The following is a 9,059-nucleotide window of genomic DNA, read 5'->3' on the forward strand; positions in this document are numbered from 1 at the left end:
CAATTATTATTTACTGTGCAACATGAATTGAGCAAATTACAAATAAACCATGTCAAAATTTCCATTTTCTCTGTAAAATGCAAGATCCGTTTGCCAATGGTTTTTTGCGCTTTACCACCGATTTTGGCAGTTTACCGCTTGGAAAAGTGTTTTAGGGCTAGTTTGGCATCCAAAAATCCATAGGTTTTCCGGTCTTTTCCCTAGGGAGAAAGCCCACACGGATATTTTTCTTGAATTTTCCATCTACATGTTTGGAAGCCCATCGTACGATGTAATTTCGTCAGGGGAACCCTTTTTTGGCCGGAAACAATCCTGGCCTCAAGAGGCCAGACAATTCTCCCGACTCGCCTCCGACGGACGCCAGCCGCAACGCCGCGAACCCCATCCTCGGGAGCCTCTCCTCCGACGGTCGATGGCCCGGCTCCCTGACGCCATCCTCGCAACGCCAACCCCAGCCTCGAGACCGTCATCTCCGACGCCATCCCCAAGTGCCTCCGCCGCTGCTCCACATCCTCTTCCCCTCTACAAGGTCAGTTCCTGTAGATCTTGATCCCGCCTTACTGTTGCTCTAGATCCCGCTCTGGACCCCCATGAGCTATGGTTCCTAAGGTCTTGGATCCCCACGAGCTACAGTTTCATGAGGTCTTGGATCCCCAGGAGCTAAGGCAGCAAGCTCAGCTCTTGTTGTGATAGCCATGCCAGATGCAGCTACGGTTCCTCTATAAGTCTCAAGAACGATTAATGAGGGTGTGAAATGGTGCTTCCGCTCCATTGTTAAATATGCTCACAAACATTCTGCAAATTCGTGCCTCATAAACATAATAGATAACCTGCAGTAGGTCTTGCAATCATGCAGTCCTACAACATTGGAGGCCTAAAATAAATAGATTAAAAAAATAGCCTGCAGTAGGTCTTGCAGTCCTACAACATTGGAGGCAGATTGTGAACAACATAATAACTCTCCTCAGTTCCTTTGGTGCACGGGCCACGGGCCAACGTTCTTAGGGCATGTATTTGGATTACCCGGTGACTAATGGTGCGATTGATTTATGCATAATGTTAGACAAGGACTTAGATGATGCACGTTCATGTAAGCTTGGAAACTTCCCACCTCTAGTAATTTGCTTTGGTCCGTATTATCTGCCTTATACACCCTTCACCCTGCTGACCATGCCTACCTAAACCAGTCCTCATCTAAGTTTTCAAGTTTTTCATTCAGAAAAGCCAGTCCTCATCTCAGCATGATTGTTGATGAGCTATCTCCATGTTTTTAGAATAAACATCAGGTTTGTTGCATGCATTTCACAAGGTTTATGTTTCTTATTATGGTGTGGTTGCAGGTGATTCTGATATCATCAAGACTACACCAGGTGAGCAGTAAAAGAGTGGTGGCAGTACATCCTCTCTAGAGTTGTTACTCAGGTTTGTATGTTGGCAGCAGTATGCTCCTAGTTACCTTCTAAAGTTTCTCCTAATTTCTCAATGGGTTTGTGATAACTTGCCTTTTGTTCTTAGTTTCATGAGTCATATATATATATATATATAAGAGCTATCTCCATGTTTTGCATGCTTAAGTTCCTTATAAGAGCTATCTCCACTTCTCTATATATGGGTTCTTGGGAGCAGCAAGTTAGACAATTTTTGTTAGATGAGGAAGAAGATGATGATGAGTTGTTCTTTGCTATTCTCCCTGCTATAATTCCATATCTCTCAGAAGAGAAAGAGCCCATCCACACCTCCTCACTCACTGGTGCTAAAAAGGTTAGAGAAATTCTTGAAGGACATGAGAGTTGGTGCAAATCTGAGTTTCAAATGGAGCCAGCAATATTCGAAACCACAACAAATTTTCTTAGAAGAGAGAATTTACTACGAGACACACGAGGAGTTATCGTTGAGAAGCAGCTTGGGATGTTCATGTACATGATCTCCAACAATGCTAGTAACCAAATGCTACAGAAGGCTTTTCAACATAGTGGAGAGACTATCCATAGGAAAATATCTGAAGTATTTGATATAGTTCCCACACTAACTCAATGTTTTGTGAAGCTTCCTAGCTCTATCCAAACTCACACCAAAATTGCTACAGATTCTAGGTTCATGCCATTTTTAGGTGAGCTATCAATTTGAAACACACAATTCGCTTAAGTGTTTCCCTTTCATTGACAGTTTACCACATGGCCTCAATATCTTTCCTTATTCTTTTCCTTGCAGAACTGCATTGGTGCAATCGACGGCACACATATACCCACCACCATAGCAGAACATAGGGCCCCTCCATATAGAAACATGAAAGGAACTCTTTCACACAATGTTATGGTAGCCTGCGACTTTGACCTCAATTTCACATTTGTTTCATGTGGATGGGAGGGGTCAGCCTCAGATGCAGGGGTGCTTCGATCTGCTATTAGCAAAGGATTTAGTGTGCCAGAAGGAAAGTTTTATGTAGTAGATGGTGGGTATGCAAATACATCATCCTTCATTGCACCATATAGAGGGGTTCGATACCATCTCAATGAGTTTAGGAGGCGTCGTTCATCACAAAGTGGTTATGCGAACTACAAAGAGCTGTTCAACCATCGCCATGCAATTCTCTGTAACCATATAGAGAGGGCCATCGATGTTCTAAAGAAAAGGTTCCCGATTCTAAAAGTAGGCACATTTCGTCCCATAGAGAACCAAATCAAGATCGCAACTGCAACTATTGCATTTCACAACATAATTAGAGGGCAAAATGGAGACAAAAGATGGCTTGACAACCAACCAGATTACATCTCTCCAAGTCAATATGTTGATGTCCCAGAGGGAGATACCAACTATCTCAATGACACAGAATCAAGTGATGGAAGCTCTCTAAGAGATCAGATCACACTTCAGATGTGGGCTGCCTACAATAGCTAGATGGGTGCTTATAATGGCTTCTAGTTTGTCATGTAGCTAGTTGCCTAGTTCGTCGGTTATGTACTATTATTACTTATGAAGTCTTTATGGTTTGTAGTTTGTCATGTAGCTAGTTGCTGAGTTCATTTGTTATGTACAATTATTACTTATGAACTTAAAGTAGCCTATTTATGAACTTAAAATTACCTAGTTATGTACTATTATTTCCACAATTTCAGTTTTGAAAAAAGGATGATTTGGAACAATGTGTATGAGAAAGGCTTATTTGATGTGATGCATGATCACAAAGATAATCCAAAATTCAAAGGTCAAAATGGTTGGAATCGTGATGGATGGAATAGTATCACTACGAAGTTCAATGGAAAGTTCCCTCTAGCTCATTTCTCTAAACAACAACCACAAGAGAAGGAGAGAGAGCTTAAAGGATACTACAAGGCAATAAGGGATTCAAGAAAAAAAAAGCGGGGCTGGTTGGAATGACACTCTATGCATGGTACTGGCCAAACCAGAAGTTTGGCCATGGCTGATTCGTGTAAGCAAACTTTCTTTGTATGATTATACCTTTGTGCATTCAATATGTTCACTTCGCTGCTAATAACAAATTACATTTCATGTTGCATTTAATAGGCTCACCCAAAAGTATCAAAGTTTCGCAACAAGCCATTCCCTCTTTTTTACAGTTTAGAAGGGCTATATGAAGGTACTTGTGTGTATACTTCAGCATTTTTTGTTAGATTTTTTGTATCATGAATTGCAGTACTGTGCCTGGAACTAAAACATGAAATTCGTCATGTTAGACTGATTGATTCCTTGTTTAATACTGATCTGCTAGCTGTGTGTGTATATGTCTAGTGATCCCTTGTCTAGAACTGATCTAGTTTTCTTGATGAGCAGCTGTGTGTGTATATGTCTACTTATAGGCTATAATTTGCAAGTAAGAACAGCTGCTAGCAAGCTAGATGTGCCTGAACTGTAGTTCATCTCCTGCTGTGTTTATATTTGTTCCTGTGCGGGGACATAGATGTGCTTGAACTGCAGCCCGAATCTAGTCTTGTGTGTTCTTCTGTTCTTAATCTCTTACATGCATTACCTCTGTTCTATACTTGGCTAGAGTTCTTCTCACTTGTTCTTAATTTCTTGATCAGTAGTCCTCACAACAGAGTATACTTCTGCTACATTTTGTATAGGTAGTGTGGCTATCGGAGAGTTAAATTTCACATCAACTGCTTTTGATCTTCCTCCACCTTCAGCTCCATCTAGGAGTGTGTCTGGACAAAGTCCAAATCCCTTGAGTACTAATTCACTTGATTTGGATGGACAAGAAACCACAAGTGTGTTCAATCTGTCTACTAATGCTCACTCTGTCCCAGTCAGTACTAATGAACCCACCGAAGCTCAGTTTGTCCCATCTAATCAAGAATCAAGCCAAAGAGAAGGTGCCAGTGGGAGAAAGCGTAAGCAAAGCCATGTTGGATTAGCCTTGAAAGTTATGTGGAGTTTAAAAAGATCAATTTTCTATTAGCAAGTGTCAGGCTGAATTGAAAGAAATGGATGGATTAACAGTCGTGGACAAATCATATGCTTTGGAGCTTTTCGTATCTACGACAAACAGAGAGATTTTCTTAACAACAACAGAGCATGATGTTAGAGAAATTTGGCTCAAGCACAAAATTAGGTATGTCATAACTTGAATCTACTAAGCATGCAATATTGTAGACTACAAGCATATAATATCATTTTATAATTGTAGGTTGCTTCATGGCAGTGATGCATGGCCTGGACAATTGATATGAGGAAATTTGGTATGTTCTTCCAAGCATATTTATTGTTGTTCATACATCAACTACTTTACTTTTGTCCTTATTAACTGCACTGCCAAATGACACATTGTCATGAATACATGGCACGCCATCTCATACTTGCCATTGTTGTCACTTGCTACTAGTGTTACTAAATTGGCACTTGCATGCTACCATGTTCATTGTGTAACCATGTAAAGTAAACATGTGTCAATTGGTGTTACTTGTAGAGTGCAAAGTGAAAGCAACTCATGGAGCCGACATGGAGAAGAAAAATGCAACGACAGTCTACATGAAGCTTGTGAAAAAAGAGTTAAATCTCAAAGTTCATAATAAAGAGACTTGTATTACAGTTTTATGTTATATTGTTTATCTTTTTGTGATGGATGGATGTATTACAGTTTTAGTTTGTTGTTGCTTCAGTTTGCTGCCCATACTTCAGTTTGCTTGACAAACTATTGTGATGATGGATAAAGCGTGATGTGATGACGGCCAACCAGTTTACTACTTCAGTTTGCTTTCAGTTTACTATGCTTCAGTTTACTGTTTACTAAGCAGATTTGGCCGAATAGCTTTAGTTTACTTTGTTATATTGTATAGTAGTATAGAGTTTACTTTGGTCGAACACCTTCAGTTTTGAGACTAAAACAGCTTAGGACTAAACCCTTGGTTGCCAAAGGGTGGCAAAAAAGTATACCCTAATGAGGGAAATCCTCCCAGAAAATTGAAGTGCCATTTAAATCCCCTCGTTGGATTATTTCCATGGGTTTGATTATTTCCATGAGTTTTTTTGTCCTATTGCTGCCAAACCAGCCCTTAAATTTGGTTTAATTTGAACTGGCCAAACCGGTCGGTTTTTGGTGGTTTACCGCTGGGTAGCAGTTTTTCCCATGAAAACTGTGGCGGAACCACCCGAATTATTCCAGCTTAAGTGCCTAAGTCACGCCTCAGGGGCCGTAACACACTTAAATCGGAATAATCCGTCAGTCCCTTAGATCTAGTCTGATGGAGCCACTTAACCAGGATCAAATTCCACAATCTCACTCGAAGTTGAGTCACAGAAGAAATACAATAAAATAGGAAACCTCAAATTAAGTGCTGAATTATTACATAGATCGAAGTTTTTGGGTAGCAAATAAGAGTTCTCAAAATAAAATGCAGCGGATAATTGATGTCGTCGGTACTGAGGAAATGGGCAAGGCCTAGCCCACTACTCCTCGTGCTCCTCTCCTGCCGGAGCAACATCCCACTCGACCGTCCAACCCGGTGGCAGGGTGGTAGGCCAAGTCACACCATCAACTATTTCCTGAATGGTACCTGCAAAAATTATGCCACAAGCAAGGCTGAGTATACTAATACTCAGCTAGACTTAACCGTTGTGAGGAGTCTACTCCTCTACCTCTAGACTATGCAGCTGTTTGGCTAAGGGGTTTGGTTTGCCAAAAGCACTAGCTGTTTCTAAAATCAATTTTTAGCTTTTCAAATTCTATCATCATTAACTTAGCTAGATTTGCTCCTTCTAAGCATCCATGGTGACAAGCATTTAGTTCAATCAACAAATTATCTCATGTAACCTCATTTCACTTCTTACTCGATGCAGTATAAGGGGTCAAGCAGTCTCATTAGCTGCGAGAAGCAGACGATTCGAATCAAGTTTTAACCTTGCAAGGTAAACCTAAACACACGGCATGTCAGGGTACTCCGACCCCACACATGACAACCGTCCCCATCAATTCCCCGTTCGCGTCCAGGCCTCACCGCCTTGGCAAACAATGCTCCACTGACCCCGGCTGCCGCCGTGCAATGACCGCACTTGTACCCACCATAGCTAGCATGGGAGACCCAGTCTCAGGTCGCATGAGGGATAAAGTCCGCGCCCGGCTTCACTCAGGTACTAGGTTTACCTGTTACCATTTTTCCCGGCATGTGCTTAGTACGTTCAAAAGCTTGACTCAGGTATCCACACATTAATCCTTAATTCCTTTTTCCTGTCTCATGGACAAGGCATCCTCCCTGGATCCAAGTCCATAGACCAACATAGATCCCGTTATCAAGATGAATACAATCAATTCCTGACCTCGCGCGAGTGCTAGAAAAATCACTCGACTTCTACCGAGATCCTGATTAGCAAGCAGCTTGTCGGCGTTTCGAGACAGGGGGGTCCCTAAGCCGACGAGTGAGTGTGCTGCGTGCCCCAGCCCAGATGGGTCGAGCGCGTGGGCGAGCGCGAAGGGGGGAGAGGCGAGGTGGCCGGAGTCGAGCGTGAGAGAGGTGGAAGTCCCGCGGCCTTCGTGTTCGTCCCGCGCCCAGGTCAGGTGCGCTTGCAGTAGGGGGGTTACAAGCGTCCACGCGGGTGAGGGAAAGTGAGCGGCCCCAAGAGAGCGCCTGTCCCGTCCTCGGTCCCGCGCGGCCAACCTTCTCTAAGAAGGCCCTGGTCCTTCCTTTTATAGTCGTAAGGAGAGGATCCAGGTGTACAATGGGGGGTGTAGCAGAGTGCTACGTGTCTAGCGGAGAGAGAGCTAGCGCCCTAGGTACATGCCAATGTGGTAGCCGGAGAGGTCTTGGCACCTTGCTGGCGTGATGTCGTGGCTGTCGGAGGTGCGACGGAGCCTGGCGGAGGGACAGCTGTTGGAGCGGTCGAGTCCCTGCTGACGTCGCCCTGCTTCCGTAAGAGAGCTGGGGCCGCCGTCGTCACAGAGCTTGTGGAGCGCCATCATTGCCCATCCGGCGGAGCTGGCCGGATGGGACGCCGGTCTTGTTCTCCGTGACCCGAGTCGATTCGGGGTAGGATGATGATGGCGCTTCCTGTTGACGTGGCGGGTCTGTGCCCTAGGCAGGGTGACGTGGGGGCTCCTCCGAAGCCGAGGTTGAGTCTGTCCTCTGTTGCCGAGGCCGAGCCCGAGCCATGGGGTCGGGCGAGGCGGAAGTCGTTCGGCCGAGGCCAGGGCGGAGTCCGAGCCCTGGGGTCGGGCGAGGCGGAGTTTCGTCGTCTTCCGGGTCTTAGCCCAAGTCCGAGCCCTGGGGTCGGGCAGAGCGGAGTTCGCCGTCTTCCGGGTCTTAGCCCGAGTCCGAGCCCTGGGGTCGGGCGGAGCGGAGTTCGCCGTCTTCCGGGTCTTAGCCCGAGTCCGAGCCCTGGGGTCGGGCGGAGCGGAGTTCGCCGTCTTCTGGGTCTTAGCCCGAGTCCGAGCCCTGGGGTCGGGCGGAGCGGAGTTCGCCGTCTTCCGGGTCTTAGCCCGAGTCCGAGCCCTGGGGTCGGGCGGAGCGGAGTTCGCCGTCTTCCGGGTCTTAGCCCGAGTCCGAGCCCTGGGGTCGGGCAGAGCGGAGTTCGCCGTGGCGCCTTTGGCAAGGCCTGACTGCCTGTCAGACTCACTCTGTCGAGTGGCACCGCAGTTGGAGTGGCGCAGGCGGCGCTGTCCTTCTGTCAGACCGGTCAGAGGAGCGGTGGAGTGACAGCGGTCACTTCGGCTCTGCCGGGGGGGCGCGTGTCAGGATAAAGGTGTCAGGCCACCTTTGCGTTAAATGCTCCTGCAACTTGGTCAGTCGGTGTGGCGATTTAGTCAGGGTTGCTTCTGAGCGAAGCCAAGGCCTCGGGCGAGCCGGTGATGTGTCCGCCGTAAAAAGGGGGGCCTCGGGCGAGACGGAAGTCTCTCGAGGTCGGCTGCCCTTGGCCGAGGCTAGGCTCGGGTGAAGCGTGATCGAGTCACTCGTGTGGACTGATCCCTGACTTAATCGTACCCATCAGGCCTTTGCAGCTTTATGCTGATGGGGGTTACTAGCTGAGAATTAGGCGTCTTGAGGGTACCCCTAATTATGGTCCCCGATAGTAGCCCCCGAGCCTCGAAGGGAGTGTTAGCACTCGCTTGGAGGCTTTCGTCGCACTTTTTTGCAAGGGGACCAGCCTTTCTCGGTTGCATTTTGTTCCGGTGGGTGCGCGCGAGCGCACCCGCCGGGTGTAGCCCCCGAGGCCTCAGAGGAGTGGTTACACTCCTCCGAGGTCTTAATACCTCGCGTAACGCTTCGGCTGGTCTGGTCGTTCCCTCATGCGAACTGGCCGTAGCCCGGGTGCACGGTCGGGGCCCAAGCTCTCGGGCTGGTATGTTGACGCTGTCAACGGTTTGGCCGGAGCCGGTTTTTGCGAGAGCAGCCCCCGAGCCTCTGCACAGGGCGAGAGGACGATCAGGGACAGACTCGACTTTTTACATACGCCCCCGCGTCGCCTTTCCACAAGGAGGAGGGGGGAGTGCGCCATGTTACCCTCGATGGGCACCGAACATGGTGTCTCCGGTGAGCTGCAAGCGGGTAATCCGAGTGGACGTTCGTGCCCCGTTCGTTGGGGGTCGGCTAGGGGCCCAGAGGCACGCC

At 47.1% G+C, this 9,059-nt stretch overlaps 1 pseudogene across 1 annotated transcript; it reads left to right on the plus strand.

Moving 5' to 3' along the window:
• The first annotated feature begins 328 nt into the window (after positions 1-328).
• Positions 329-5,169, plus strand: LOC100381941 (uncharacterized; annotated as a pseudogene). The gene is made up of 7 exons (NR_159433.1): positions 329-529; positions 1,341-2,110; positions 2,212-3,430; positions 3,526-3,598; positions 4,086-4,573; positions 4,649-4,700; positions 4,928-5,169. The product of NR_159433.1 is annotated as an uncharacterized protein (transcript).
• Positions 5,170-9,059: the final 3,890 nt, after the last annotated feature.

Source organism: Zea mays, chromosome 1 (assembly GCF_902167145.1).
Source record: "Zea mays cultivar B73 chromosome 1, Zm-B73-REFERENCE-NAM-5.0, whole genome shotgun sequence".
In the NCBI taxonomy this organism is placed as follows: Eukaryota; Viridiplantae; Streptophyta; class Magnoliopsida; order Poales; family Poaceae; genus Zea; species Zea mays.